This window comes from Oncorhynchus clarkii, chromosome 16 (genome assembly GCF_045791955.1).
Source record: "Oncorhynchus clarkii lewisi isolate Uvic-CL-2024 chromosome 16, UVic_Ocla_1.0, whole genome shotgun sequence".
Classification (NCBI taxonomy): Eukaryota; Metazoa; Chordata; class Actinopteri; order Salmoniformes; family Salmonidae; genus Oncorhynchus; species Oncorhynchus clarkii.
In genome coordinates this window covers 6672763-6689114 of record NC_092162.1, presented here as the reverse complement: position 1 = coordinate 6689114, position 16352 = coordinate 6672763, and positions in this window count along the sequence as shown.

Genomic DNA, 16352 nt, shown 5'->3' with positions numbered 1-16352 from the left:
TGACTTGGCTCTGAGTAGGCTACGGTGCATTCGGAAAGTATTCAGACCCCTTGACTTTTTCCACATTTTGTTCATTACAGCCTTTATTCTAAAATTGATTAAATAGTCCCCCCCCCCTCCCACCATCTACACACAATAACCCAGAATGACAAAGCAAAAACAGGTTTAGACATTTTTGAAAATGTATTACAAATAAAAAACAGAAATCACATTTACATAAGTATTCAAACTATTTACTCAGTACTTTGTTGCAGCGATTACAGCCTCAAGTCTTCTTGGATATGACACTACAAGCTTGGCACACCTGTATTTGGGGAGTTTCTCCTATTCTTCTATGCAGATCCTCTCAAGCTCTGTCAGGTTGGATGGGGAGTGTCGCTGCACAGCTATTTTCAGGTCTCTCCAGAGATGTATGATCGGGTTCAAGTCTGGGCTCTGGCTGGGCCCCTCAAGGACATTCAGAGACTTGTCCCGAAGCCACGTCTGCGTTGTCTTGGCTGTGTGCTTATGGTCGTTGTCCTGCTGAGTGCTCTGGAGCAGGTTTTCATCAAGGATCTCTCTGTACTTTGCTCCATTCATCTTTCCCTCGATCCTGACTAGTCTCCCAGTCCCTGCCATTGAAAAACATCCCCACAGCATTATGCTGCCATCACCATGCTTCACCATAGGGATGGTGCCAGGTTTTGTCCAGAAGTGACGCTTGGCATTCAGGCCAAAGAGTCTAATCTTGGTTTCATCAGATCAGAGAATCTTGTTTCTCATCTCATCTGAGTCCTTTAGGTGCCTTTAGGCAAACTTCAAGTGGGCTGTTATGTGCCTTTTACTGAGGAGTGGATTCCATTTGGCCACTCTACCATACAGGCCTGTTTGGTGGATTGCTACAGAGAGGGTTGTCCTTCTAGAAGATTCTCCCATCTCCACAGAGGAACTTTGGAGCTCTGTCAGAGCGACCATTGGGTTCTTGTTCACCTCCCTGACCAAGGCCCTTCTCCCCCGATTGCTCAGTTTAGCCAGGCAGCCAACTCTAGGAAGAGTCTTGGTGGTTCCAAACTTCTTCCATTTAAGAATGATGGAGGCCACTGTGTTCTTGGGGCCCTTCAATGTTGCAGAAATGTTTTGGTACCCCATGTCCAATCAATTGAATTTACCACAGGTGGACTCCAAACAAGTTGTAGAAACATCCCAATGGAAACGTGATACACCTGAGCTCTATTCTGAGCCTCATAGCAAAGGGTCTGAATACTTACGTAAATAAGGTGTTTCTGTTATTTTATAATCATTTTATCCATATTAGAATAAGGCTGTAACGTAACAAAATGTGGAAAAAGTCAAGTTTTCAGAATACTTTCCGAATGCACTGTATATGGGGACGATGGAGCAGCATTGATTTAGGAGCGTGGCCTTCCAGTCACACATCTATCTGTATGTTATCTTTAGTTCTACAGGGATGTAGCCTATCTGTTATCTCTAGCTCTACAGTGCTATAGCCTATCTGTTATCTCTACTGTGCTATAGCCTCTAGCTCTACAGTGCTATAGCCTATCTGTTATCTCTAGCTCTACAGTGCTATAGCCTATCTGTTATCTCTAGCTCTACAGTGCTATAGGCTATCTGTATGTTATGTTAAGTTCTACAGTGCTATAGCCTATCTGTTATCTCCAGCTCTACAGTGCTATAGCCTATCTGTTATCTCTAGCTCTACAGTGCTATAGCCTATCTGTATGTCATGTTAAGTTCTACAGTGCTATAGCCTCTAGCTCTACAGTGCTATAGCCTATCTGTTATCTCTAGCTCTACAGTGCTATAGCCTATCTGTTATCTCTAGCTCTACAGTGCTATAGCCTATCTGTTATCGCTAGCTCTACAGTGCTGTAGCCTATCTGTTATCTCTAGCTCTACAGTGCTGTAGCCTATCTGTTATCTCTAGCTCTACAGTGCTATAGCCTCTAGCTCTACAGTGCTGTAGCCTATCTGTTATCTATAGCTCTACAGTGCTATAGCCTCTAGCTCTACAGGGCTGTAGCCTATCTGTTATCTCTAGCTCTACAGTGCTGTAGCCTATCTGTATGTTATGTTAAGTTCTACAGTGCTATAGCCTATCTGTTATCTCTAGCTCTACAGTGCTGTAGCCTATCTGTTATCTCTAGCTCTACAGTGCTGTAGCCTATCTGTTATCTCTAGCTCTACAGGGCTGTAGCCTATCTGTTATCTCTAGCTCTACAGTGCTATAGCCTATCTGTATGTTATGTTAAGTTCTACAGTGCTATAGCCTCTAGCTCTACAGTGCTATAGCCTATCTGTTATCTCTAGCTCTACAGGGCTGTAGCCTATCTGTTATCTCTAGCTCTACAGTGCTATAGCCTATCTGTTATCGCTAGCTCTACAGTGCTGTAGCTTATCTGTTATCTCTAGCTCTACAGTGCTGTAGCCTATCTGTTATCTCTAGCTCTACAGTGCTATAGCCTCTAGCTCTACAGTGCTGTAGCCTATCTGTTATCTCTAGCTCTACAGTGCTATAGCCTCTAGCTCTACAGGGCTGTAGCCTATCTGTTATCTCTAGCTCTACAGTGCTGTAGCCTATCTGTATGTTATGTTAAGTTCTACAGTGCTATAGCCTATCTGTTATCTCTAGCTCTACAGTGCTGTAGCCTATCTGTTATCTCTAGCTCTACAGTGCTGTAGCCTATCTGTTATCTCTAGCTCTACAGTGCTATAGCCTATCTGTTATCTCTAGCTCTACAGTGCCATAGCCTCTAGCTCTACAGGGCTGTAGCCTATCTGTTATCTCTAGCTCTACAGGGCTGTAGCCTATCTGTTATCTCTAGCTCTACAGGGCTGTAGCCTATCTGTTATCTCTAGCTCTACAGTGCTGTAGCCTATCTGTTATCACTAGCTCTACAGTGCTATAGCCTCTAGCTCTACAGGGCTGTAGCCTATCTGTTATCTCTAGCTCTACAGTGCTGTAGCCTATCTGTTATCTCTAGCTCTACAGTGCTGTAGCCTATCTGTTATCTCTAGCTCTACAGTGCTATAGCCTATCTGTTATCTCTAGCTCTACAGTGCTGTAGCCTATCTGTATGTTATGTTAAGTTCTACAGTGCTATAGCCTCTAGCTCTACAGTGCTATAGCCTATCTGTTATCTCTAGCTCTACAGGGCTGTAGCCTATCTGTTATCTCTAGCTCTACAGTGCTATAGCCTATCTGTTATCTCCAGCTCTACAGTGCTGTAGCCTATCTGTTATCTCTAGCTCTACAGTGCTATAGCCTCTAGCTCTACAGTGCTGTAGCCTATCTGTTATCTCTAGCTCTACAGTGCTATAGCCTCTAGCTCTACAGGGCTGTAGCCTATCTGTTATCTCTAGCTCTACAGTGCTGTAGCCTATCTGTATGTTATGTTAAGTTCTACAGTGCTATAGCCTATCTGTTATCTCTAGCTCTACAGTGCTGTAGCCTATCTGTTATCTCTAGCTCTACAGTGCTGTAGCCTATCTGTTATCTCTAGCTCTACAGTGCTATAGCCTATCTGTTATCTCTAGCTCTACAGTGCTATAGCCTCTAGCTCTACAGGGCTGTAGCCTATCTGTTATCTCTAGCTCTACAGGGCTGTAGCCTATCTGTTATCTCTAGCTCTACAGGGCTGTAGCCTATCTGTTATCTCTAGCTCTACAGTGCTGTAGCCTATCTGTTATCACTAGCTCTACAGTGCTATAGCCTCTAGCTCTACAGGGCTGTAGCCTATCTGTTATCTCTAGCTCTACAGTGCTGTAGCCTATCTGTTATCTCTAGCTCTACAGTGCTGTAGCCTATCTGTTATCTCTAGCTCTACAGTGCTATAGCCTATCTGTTATCTCTAGCTCTACAGTGCTGTAGCCTATCTGTATGTTATGTTAAGTTCTACAGTGCTATAGCCTCTAGCTCTACAGTGCTATAGCCTATCTGTTATCTCTAGCTCTACAGGGCTGTAGCCTATCTGTTATCTCTAGCTCTACAGTGCTATAGCCTATCTGTATGTTATGTTAAGTTCTACAGTGCTATAGCCTATCTGTTATCTCTAGCTCTACAGTGCTGTAGCCTATCTGTTATCTCTAGCTCTACAGTGCTATAGCCTATCTGTTATCTCTAGCTCTACAGTGCTATAGCCTATCTGTTATCTCTAGCTCTACAGTGCTGTAGCCTATCTGTTATCGCTAGCTCTACAGTGCTATAGCCTATCTGTTATCTCTAGCTCTACAGTGCTATAGCCTATCTGTTATCTCTAGCTCTACAGTGCTATAGCCTCTAGCTCTACAGGGCTGTAGCCTATCTGTTATCTCTAGCTCTACAGTGCTGTAGCCTCTAGCTCTACAGGGCTGTAGCCTATCTGTTATCTCTAGCTCTACAGGGCTGTAGCCTATCTGTTATCTCTAGCTCTACAGTGCTGTAGCCTATCTGTTATCTCTAGCTCTACAGTGCTGTAGCCTATCTGTTATCTCTAGCTCTACAGTGCTATAGCCTATCTGTTATCTCTAGCTCTACAGTGCTGTAGCCTATCTGTTATCTCTAGCTCTACAGTGCTATAGCCTATCTGTTATCTCTAGCTCTACAGTGCTATAGCCTATCTGTTATCTCTAGCTCTACAGTGCTGTAGCCTATCTGTATGTTATGTTAAGTTCTACAGTGCTGTAGCCTATCTGTATGTTATGTTAAGTTCTACAGTGCTGTAGCCTATCTGTATGTTATGTTAAGTTCTACAGTGCTATAGCCTATCTGTTATCTCTAGCTCTACAGTGCTGTAGCCTATCTGTTATCTCTAGCTCTACAGTGCTGTAGCCTATCTGTTATCTCTAGCTCTACAGTGCTATAGCCTATCTGTTATCTCTAGCTCTACAGTGCTATAGCCTCTAGCTCTACAGGGCTGTAGCCTATCTGTTATCTCTAGCTCTACAGGGCTGTAGCCTATCTGTTATCTCTAGCTCTACAGGGCTGTAGCCTATCTGTTATCTCTAGCTCTACAGTGCTGTAGCCTATCTGTTATCACTAGCTCTACAGTGCTATAGCCTCTAGCTCTACAGGGCTGTAGCCTATCTGTTATCTCTAGCTCTACAGTGCTGTAGCCTATCTGTTATCTCTAGCTCTACAGTGCTGTAGCCTATCTGTTATCTCTAGCTCTACAGTGCTATAGCCTATCTGTTATCTCTAGCTCTACAGTGCTGTAGCCTATCTGTATGTTATGTTAAGTTCTACAGTGCTATAGCCTCTAGCTCTACAGTGCTATAGCCTATCTGTTATCTCTAGCTCTACAGGGCTGTAGCCTATCTGTTATCTCTAGCTCTACAGTGCTATAGCCTATCTGTATGTTATGTTAAGTTCTACAGTGCTATAGCCTATCTGTTATCTCTAGCTCTACAGTGCTGTAGCCTATCTGTTATCTCTAGCTCTACAGTGCTATAGCCTATCTGTTATCTCTAGCTCTACAGTGCTATAGCCTATCTGTTATCTCTAGCTCTACAGTGCTGTAGCCTATCTGTTATCGCTAGCTCTACAGTGCTATAGCCTATCTGTTATCTCTAGCTCTACAGTGCTATAGCCTATCTGTTATCTCTAGCTCTACAGTGCTATAGCCTCTAGCTCTACAGGGCTGTAGCCTATCTGTTATCTCTAGCTCTACAGTGCTGTAGCCTCTAGCTCTACAGGGCTGTAGCCTATCTGTTATCTCTAGCTCTACAGGGCTGTAGCCTATCTGTTATCTCTAGCTCTACAGTGCTGTAGCCTATCTGTTATCTCTAGCTCTACAGTGCTGTAGCCTATCTGTTATCTCTAGCTCTACAGTGCTATAGCCTATCTGTTATCTCTAGCTCTACAGTGCTGTAGCCTATCTGTTATCTCTAGCTCTACAGTGCTATAGCCTATCTGTTATCTCTAGCTCTACAGTGCTATAGCCTATCTGTTATCTCTAGTTCTACAGGGCTGTAGCCTATCTGTTATCTCTAGCTCTACAGGGCTGTAGCCTATCTGTTATCTCTAGTTCTACAGGGCTGTAGCCTATCTGTTATCTCTAGTTCTACAGGGCTGTAGCCTATCTGTTATCTCTAGTTCTACAGTGCCATTATGTGCCGTTATGTGGTTAGTCATACAAAAATATTTAGCTGTGACTCTTATGTGGATGATGTAAAAAATATGTGTTGTTCTGATTTGTGAATAATAAGGAGAATCCATAAACTGGCTTCTTCCAATTATTGATAAACATGCACCTGTTAGAGCTCCATGGATTAATGAGGAATTTAAAAACACATCTGACTGGCTGACTTACTGCAAATGAAGAAATTATGTGACAAAACTGTATTATGAAGCCAAGATCAATGATATGAAGAATGATGGGGGGGAAAAAACCTTTGGAGTACATTAACTGAAATTATGGGCAGAAAGACACATTCAACTCCATCTTTCATTGAATCAGATGGCTTATTCATCACCAAACCATTTGATATTGCCAATTATTTTCATGAAAACTTGAGTGGGAAATGCCAACAACGAGCAGTGAGTCATCGTATTCATGCATAAAAAAAATCTAATAATGAAAGAAAAGCATCGCAAATTAGAATTGTGTAAAGTTAGTGTGAGAGAGGTGGAAAAATTAGTGTTAACGATCAATTAAGACAAACCTCCTGGCATTGACAACTTAGATGGAAAGCTACTGAGGATGGTAGCTGACTCTATAGCCACACCTATCTGTCATATCTTTAATCTGAGCCCATAGGAAAGTCTTTGTCCTCAGGCCTGGAGGGAAGCCAAAGTCATTCTGCTACCCACGAGTGGTAACGCAGACTTTACTGGTTGTAACAGCAGACCTATACGCTTTAAAAAAAATGTATTTTACATTTTTATACATTTTAAGGGTTGGATCAGCTTAATATTGCGGAAAGATTGTTGCTTCCCTCAATGTAATTGTCTGCATCATTTCCTATCCCCCATATATTTTGGGGGGGTTAAATATATATATTCATATACAAGCATTTCGCTACACTCGCATTAACATCTGCTAACCATGTGTATGTGACAAATAAAATTTGATTTGATATATACATACACATATGCATATATACATACCTATATAGATATACATCCTTTTTTTTTTTAGAATATACCTTTAGTATTCCCCAAACCCTACCACCCCTCCCCCCAATTGGAGTAAACTAATAAACAATAACACTCAGGCTTCTAACTTCAGTATATAAATCTTATACACATTTTACAGATACAATCTATTTTACAATCTTTATATTTAGTATGTTTTTAGTCCTTCCTCTATTTCTGATGTCCGTCCAGTTTGATTTCTATTTGTAACTGTGCTATTTCGCAACATTTCTGAACCTATATACATTTTACAGATCCCGTATGTTTTACATTGGTTATCTTGTTATTAGTCCCACCCTTCAGCTCCATTCAACCCCTCCCATCTATCTCTCAACATCATCCATTTTGGATTTCTATTTGCCATATATTTTTCAACTGTGCTGTGATGCTTCACAAAAGCACTGAACCTTTCTATTCTCATAGCTTCTACAGATTGTAAATTAAAGATAAACATTTTTGCAAAAATAATTATATTATTGATTGAGTGACTATGGCTTTTCAAATTACCCAGTATTGCTATCTGCAGCGTTAGTTCGAGGCAAATGTTGCAATTCTTCAGCCATTCCTGGACCTGTGACCAAAAACGAGCTACATATAGACAATACCAAAATACATTATCTAATGACCCTGCTTCCTCACAGCAAAATCTGCAGAGCTGGGAAGATTGTATCTAGGATTTTTGCATCACAACACTGAAGTATAAGAGGTCTCCAATTTTTTAAATGGACTGGATCTTTATATATACCACTTGGGTCCTGTTTCAGTAATGATGATATCAGACCTTCTTGTTGAGTGTCTGATAATCTACCATTTATATAGGAGTGGTTACAACATGCTAATAACGGTCCTCGGACTTTATCAAAAAAAGTTTGGTATACTTCCACTGGTATGCCATCCAGCCCTGGAGTTTGGTATACTTCCACTGGTATGCCATCAGGCCTGGAGTTTGGTATACCTCCACTGGTATGCCATCCAGCCCTGGAGTTTGGTATACTTCCACTGGTATGCCATCAGGCCTGGAGTTTGGTATACCTCCACTGGTATGCCATCCAGCCCTGGAGTTTGGTATACCTCCACTGGTATGCCATCCGGCCCTGGAGTTTGGTATACTTCCACTGGTACGCCATCCAGCCCTGGAGTTTTCCCAGCCCTGGAGTTTTCCCAGCCCTTAAGGCTTTAATTGCATCACAAAGTTCCTCCTCTGTAATTTGGCCTTAACATCTGTACAGAAGGACTCATGTGAACTTTACATCCTTATTATTAGGAAACAAATCCATACAATTAGTTTCAGTTAGTGGAGATGGAGGAGACTGAAATGAAAACACATTATTTTAAAGTACTTTACTTCCTCTTTCAAAATATTCTGTGAATCATGCGTGACTCCATCATTTGTTACAAGTTTTAATTCATTTTTAAAAAATTCATATTAAAGATTGAAAAATTATTTGGTGCATTTTTCCCCCATATTCCATTCAGTTCACTGTATTTTTATAATCTATTACACTGGATCTTTCTGGAATAAGTTCCTACATTTCTTTTTGTTTTTCCTCTAACTTATTCTGTGCCTCTATGGTACAGATTTTATTGCCATCTAACTGCACTGTTAGTCCTTCAATTTCCTTTGTTAATGTGGACTCTTGTGATCTAAATTGCTTTTGTTTTATAGATGAGTACTGAACTGCATTGCCTCTAAAGGCACACTTAAAAGTGTCCCATACAATAAGGGGATCTGCTGTACCTATGTTATGTCTGAAAAAGTCCGTTATAAATGATTCTGTCCTTGTTATAAACAATTTATCATCTAGTAAGCTTTGATTAAATGTCCAATATACAGTGCCTTGCGAAAGTATTCGGCCCCCTTGAACTTTGCGACCTTTTGCCACATTTCAGGCTTCAAACATAAAGATATAAAACTGTATTTTTTTGTGAAGAATCAACAACAAGTGGGACACAATCATGAAGTGAAACGACATTTATTGGATATTTCAAACTTTTAAACAAATCAAAAACTGAAAAATTGGGCGTGCAAAATTATTCAGCCCCTTTACTTTCAGTGCAGCAAACTCTCTCCAGAAGTTCAGTGAGGATCTCTGAATGATCCAATGATGACCTAAATGACTAATGATGATAAATACAATCCACCTGTGTGTAATCAAGTCTACGTATAAATGCACCTGCACTGTGATATTGATACTGTTGTGAAGAAGTTTAAAGCCGGATTTGGATACAAAAAGATTTCCCAAGCTTTAAACATCCCAAGGAGCACTGTGCAAGCGATAATATTGAAATGGAAGGAGTATCAGACCACTGCAAATCTACCAAGACCTGGCCGTCCCTCTAAACTTTCAGCTCATACAAGGAGAAGACTGATCAGCCAAGAGGCCCATGATCACTCTGGATGAACTGCAGAGATCTACAGCTGAGGTGGGAGACTCTGTCCATAGGACAACAATCAGTCGTATATTGCACAAATCTGGCCTTTATGGAAGAGTGGCAAGAAGAAAGCCATTTCTTAAAGATATCCATAAAAAATGTAGTTTAAAGTTTGCCACAAGCCACCTGAGAGACACACCAAACATGTGGAAGAAGGTGCTCTGGTCAGATGAAACCAAAATTTAACTTTTTGGCAACAATGCAAAACGTTATGTTTGGCGTAAAAGCAACACAGCTCATCACCCTGAACACACCATCCCCACTGTCAAACATGGTGGTGGCAGCATCATGGTTTGGGCCTGCTTTTCTTCAGCAGGGACAGGGAAGATGGTTAAAATTGATGGGAAGATGGATGGAGCCAAATACAGGACCATTCTGGAAGAAAACCTGATGGAGTCTGCAAAAGACCTGAGACTGGGACGGAGATTTGTCTTCCAACAAGACAATGATCCAAAACATAAAGCAAAATCTACAATGGAATGGTTCAAAAATTAACATATCCAGGTGTTAGAATGGCCAAGTCAAAGTCCAGACCTGAATCCAATCGAGAATCTGTGGAAAGAACTGAAAACTGCTGTTCACAAATGCTCTCCATCCAACCTCACTGAGCTCGAGCTGTTTTGCAAGGAGGAATGGGAAAAAATGTCAGTCTCTCGATGTGCAAAACTGATAGAGACATACCCCAAGCGACTTACAGCTGTAATCGCAGCAAAAGGTGGCGCTATAAAGTATTAACTTAAGGGGGCTGAATAATTTTGCACGCCCAATTTTTCAGTTTTTGATTTGTTAAAAAAGTTTGAAATATCCAATAAATGTCGTTCCACTTCATGATTGTGTCCCACTTGTTGTTGATTCTTCACAAAAAAATACAGTTTTATATCTTTATGTTTAAAGCCTGAAATGTGGCAAAAGGTCACAAAGTTCAAGGGGGCCGAATACTTTCGCAAGGCACTGTAATATTTAAGTCTCCACATATCCACCAATTTCAATGTATCCATGACATTCATGATTTCCTTAAGTGCCTTAAGGTAAAAGTTTGTAGTGTTATTTCCTTTCTGGTCCATAGAGGTATTTACAGTGCCTTGCGAAAGTATTCGGCCCCCTTGAACTTTGCGACGTTTTGCCACATTTCAGGCTTCAAGCATAAAGATATAAAACTGTATTTTTTTGTAAAAGAATCAACAGCAAGTGGGACACAATCATGAAGTGGAACGACATTTATTGGATATTTCAAACTTTTTTAACAAATCAAAAACTGAAAAATTGGGCGTGCAAAATTATTCAGCCCATTTACTTTCAGTGCAGCAAACTCTCTCCAGAATTTCAGTGAGGATCTCTGAATGATCCAATGTTGACCTAAATGACTAATGATGATAAATACAATCCACCTGTGTGTAATCAAGTCTCCGTATAAATGCACCTGCACTGTGATAGTCTCAGAGGTCCGTTAAAAGCGCAGAGAGCATCATGAAGAACAAGGAACACACCAGGCAGGTCCAAGATACTGTTGTGAAGAAGTTTAAAGCCGGATTTGGATACAAAAAGATTTCCCAAGCTTTAAACATCCCAAGGAGCACTGTGCAAGCGATAATATTGAAATGGAAGGAGTATCAGACCACTGCAAATCTACCAAGACCTGGCCGTCCCTCTAAACTTTCAGCTCATACAAGGAGAAGACTGATCAGCCAAGAGGCCCATGATCACTCTGGATGAACTGCAGAGATCTACAGCTGAGGTGGGAGACTCTGTCCATAGGACAACAATCAGTCGTATATTGCACAAATCTGGCCTTTATGGAAGAGTGGCAAGAAGAAAGCCATTTCTTAAAGATATCCATAAAAAATGTAGTTTAAAGTTTGCCACAAGCCACCTGAGAGACACACCAAACATGTGGAAGAAGGTGCTCTGGTCAGATGAAACCAAAATTTAATTTTTTGGCAACAATGCAAAACGTTATGTTTGGCGTAAAAGCAACACAGCTCATCACCCTGAACACACCATCCCCACTGTCAAACATGGTGGTGGCAGCATCATGGTTTGGGCCTGCTTTTCTTCAGCAGGGACAGGGAAGATGGAATGGGAAAAAATTTCAGTCTCTCGATGTGCAAAACTGATAGAGACATACCCCAAGCGACTTACAGCTGTAATCGCAGCAAAAGGTGGCGCTACAAAGTATTAACTTAAGGGGGCTGAATAATTTTGCACGCCCAATTTTTCAGTTTTTGATTTGTTAAAAAAGTTTGAAATATCCAATAAATGTCGTTCCACTTCATGATTGTGTCCCACTTGTTGTTGATTCTTCACAAAAAAAATACAGTTTTATATCTTTATGTTTGAAGCCTGAAATGTGTCAAAACGCCGCAAAGTTCAAGGGGGCCGAATACTTTCGCAAGGCACTAAGACCGTATTGAAATCTCCCATCATAATAATAGAGTCTAGTGTTGCTTGTAGAGTTGATACATTCTTATATATATTTTCAAAGAAGCTTGGATCATCATTATTCGGACCGTATAGGTTAATAAGCCATATCTGTTTATTGTCCAATAACATATTTAAAATGATCCATCTACCTTGATGATCTGTTTGGACAATTTGCACATTTGGATCAAAATGACTGTTAATTAAAACCTTCACCCCATTTGACTTTCTTTGCCCATGGGAGAAATATATCTCACCTCGATTTGTATTATATATAGCAATCAGCTGCCAGCTCTTAGCAAACTGTTGGAAATAATTGTGTTTGGTCAAATACAATGCTTTTTCTCTGTAAACAAATTAACAACAGATTTTCAGCATGCTTATAGAGAAGGGCACTCAGCATGTACTGCACTGACACAAATTACTGATGATTGGTTGAAAGAAATTGATAATAATAACATTGTGGGAGCTGTACTGTTAGATTCCAGTGCAGCCTTTGATATTATTGACCATAACCTGTTGTTGAAAAAAATGTAAGTGTTATGGCTTTTCAACCTCTGCCATGTCGTGGATTCACAGCTATCCATCTAATAGAACTGAGGGTTTTCTTTAATGGAAGCTTCTCTAATGTCAAACATGTAAAGTGTGGTGTACCACAGGGTAGCTCTCTAGGCCATCTACTCTTTTCTATTTTTACCAATGACCTGCCACTTGGATTAAACAAGGCATGTGTCCATGTATACTGATGATTCAACAATATAAGCATCAGCAACCACAACTAATGAAACCCTTAACAAAGAGGTGCAGTCTGTTTTGGAATGCGTGGCCAGTAATAAACTGGTCCTGAACATCTCTAAAACTAAGAGCATTGGACTTGGTACAAATCATTCCCTAAATTCTAGACCTCAACTGAATCTGGATTAAATTGATTAAATATGGGGAGAGGTCTGGCAGTAATAAAGAGATAGAGACCCTGCTTTTTTGACACCACATTCCAAAAAGCAAGTCCCGCAGGCTCCAGTTTTGTCTTATCTTGATTATTGGCCAGTCATATGGTCTAGTGCTGCAAGGAAAGACCTAGTTAAACCCCAGCTGGCCCAGAACAGAGCGGCAAGTTTTGCCCTTCATTGTTTCAACAAAAAAAACTTTATTTAACCAGGTAAAACCCATTGAGGTTAAAACGGTCTTTTGTGAGGGCGACCTGGCAAGAAAGCAAAACGGGGAAGTAGCAGCGTGTCCATTTATTTTTTTTCTCCCTTTATTTAACCAGGCAAGTCAGTTAAGAACAAATTCTTATTTTCAACGACGGCCTGGGAACAGTGGGTTAACTGCCTTGTTCAGGGGCAGAACGACAGATCTGTACCTTGTCAGCTGGGGGGGGGGGGGGGGGGGTTGAACTTGCAACCTTCCGGTTACTAGTCCAACGCTCTTAACCACTAGGCTACCCTGCCGCCCCATAAAATACTACAGAAAAACACAGAAATACACACAGACGACAGCGTGGCACAAGTTAAAGATACAGTTGAAGATTCGAAACGGCAGCTGTGTTGTCGATCAGAGTCTTAACAACAGGCGAGGACACCAACTCACCTAACGTTAATATCTTTTGAAACATGTTCCTGGATGAAGGGGCATTATGGGAAAATTATTTGTTTCTCCATCTCAGTTCTAGCCTTAAGAACAGACAAGGACAGCAGCGACTGTGAACGAAGACTGTGTTGAGTGACTGATCTGGTCAGTAAGGAACAGAGATACAAAGGGAGTTGTCCCATCAATGCTTTGTACACAAAAGTGCCTTGAACATTATCCTTTCTGACTAACATTGAAAAGCAAGATTTGTGCCTAAAATAGAAACGCAATTTCACTTTTAAATGTGCTGTTTAAAAGTCATCTTTTCATCTTACCAAATACCAAGATAGTTATAGGTGACCCTATTAATTTTCTGGCATTTTATAGATCAAATCTGCAAGTGACTCCCATCGGTTTTCATTCAAACCATACATTTTGTTTTCCTTGCATTTTAAGCACAAGTTTCAATTCGAAAGGCTGCCTTTGAATAACATCAAAAGCCAAATGTAAGTCTTGAAAAGCCTTCTCAATATTAGATACGCATAAATAAATGTGTCATCAGCATACAGATGGAGATTTGCAGAGTCAATAGTCTTTCCTATATCATTTACATAGTGTAAAAAATATCAGACCTAAAATTGAGCCCTGGGGAACTCCTTTTCTAAGCCTTGTAAACTCAGATTCCATACCCTCCTGAGCTACACACTGTGTTCTGTCAGAAAGGCAGTTTTGGAACCAATCCTATGCATCAACACTTAAACCAATCTTTTTTTTTAGTCTATACAACCACAGGGCATGGTCAACCGTGTCAAAGGCCTTCGATAAGTCAATAAAAAGTGAAACACTGAGTTTTCTTGTCCTGAGCATCTAGAATATGACCTATAACCTTACTTACTGCAGTAATTGTACTACGCTTGGCTCTAAAATCGAGATAAAACTGAGTTATTATAAAGAAAGTCTTTCAACTGGTGAGTTCACCAGGTTTTCCAAAACTTTTGCCAGTGCAGACCGTTTAGATATGGGACGACAGTTATCCAACTGGGACGGATCGCCACCCTTATGTAAAGGCGTGACGTAGGCTGCTTTCCAGACTTTAGGAATGGTATTCCTCGCCAATGAAAGGTTTAATATATGAGTGAGGGACAGCAATGATCTCTGTGCCAATTTTTAGAAAATAAGGGTTTAATTCATCCGGACCAGACACTTTCTTAATATCAATAGATTTTAGTGTCTTTAAAACTTCTGAAATCTCTGTAAAAAATGCAGGATGAACCATAATCAGAGGGCTGATATAAATACTATTCATGCCAGTCTCTCTTGGCTAAGAGTTGAGGAGAGACTGACTGCATCACTTCTTTTTATAAGAAACATGAATGTGTTGAATCCCAAATTGTCAACTGACACACAGTTACCCCACCAGACATGCCATCAGGGGTCTTTTCACAGTCCCCAAATCCAGAACAAATTCTAGAAAGTGTACAGTATTATATAGAGACATTAATGCATGGAACTCGTTCCATCTCACATTGCTCAAATAAACAGCAAACCTGGTTTCAAAAAAATAAAGCAACACCTCACGGCACAACGCCTCTCCCCTATTTGACCTAGATAGTATGTTTGTATGTATTGGTATTGATATGTAGGCTACATGTGCCTTTTTTAAATATATTTATTTACATGTATTTCAATTGATGTATTTCTGTCTGAGCTGTTCTTGTTGATTAATGTTCTGTATTATTTCATGTTTTGTGTGGACCACAGGAAGATCAGCTGCAGCTTTTGCAACCGCTAAGGGGGATCCTAATAAATAATAAAATACCAAAAGTTTCCTGATGAGGTCTTTGGATGAAGGCTCCTTCCCTTCGCTCCTGGTTTACGAAGCGCTAAGCACTCTGAAAATCTTTTAGCTGGATTCGATGGTGCCGTAATATATAATTAGCTGACTAAAGGCCCATCTCTGGGTCTGAGCTGATATCAACTGCCAAACCCAGAACTCTTGCCAAATGATTAGCTTCCTCATAGCTATCTCATTTCAAAACATGATTGTGCTATGAATGAGAATCAGGCTCATTATATCACTTCCACACATTTACAGCTTAGCAGAGAAAGAAAAAGCACAAGAACCCCCCGTCCATGCTAGATGAACGGCCATAACTGTGACATCCGTCCCAGAACAAAACCGTTTCAATACTGCCAGCCCGGCAGCTGCCTTGTCTTCATGTGTCTCTTAATCATTTAGCGTATTCGGATGCAATTCAAATATTCTATGAATAAAACATTTTTAAAAAGAAACATCCATTATGTCCCAAAACAGTGATTGCTGAGCTGATTTCAGAGTACACAAACAGATGGTCACAATACTTGGAGTGGTTTGGATGCAATACAGTGGAGGAAAAAGTACCCAATTGTCATACTTGAGCAAAAGTATTTTCATAGAAAATGACTCGGGTAAAAATCACCCAGTAAAATTCTACTTCAATAAAATATTAGTTTTTTTTAAAAATAACTTTAAAGTATGAAAAGTAAATGCAATAGCTAAAATATACTTAAGTATGAAAAGTAAAAATAATTTCAAATTCCTTATATTAAGTAAACCAGACGGAAACATTTTTCTTTATGGATAGCCAGGGGCAAAACTCAGTACATGTGTTCAGTGAGTCCTCCAGATCAGAGGCAGTAGGGAGGATCAGGGATGTTCTCTGTTTAGTGAGTCCTCCAGATCAGAGGCAGTAGGGATGACCAGGGATGTTCTCTGTTTAGTGAGTCCTCCAGATCAGAGGCAGTAGGGATGACCAGGGATGTTCTCTGTTCAGTGAGT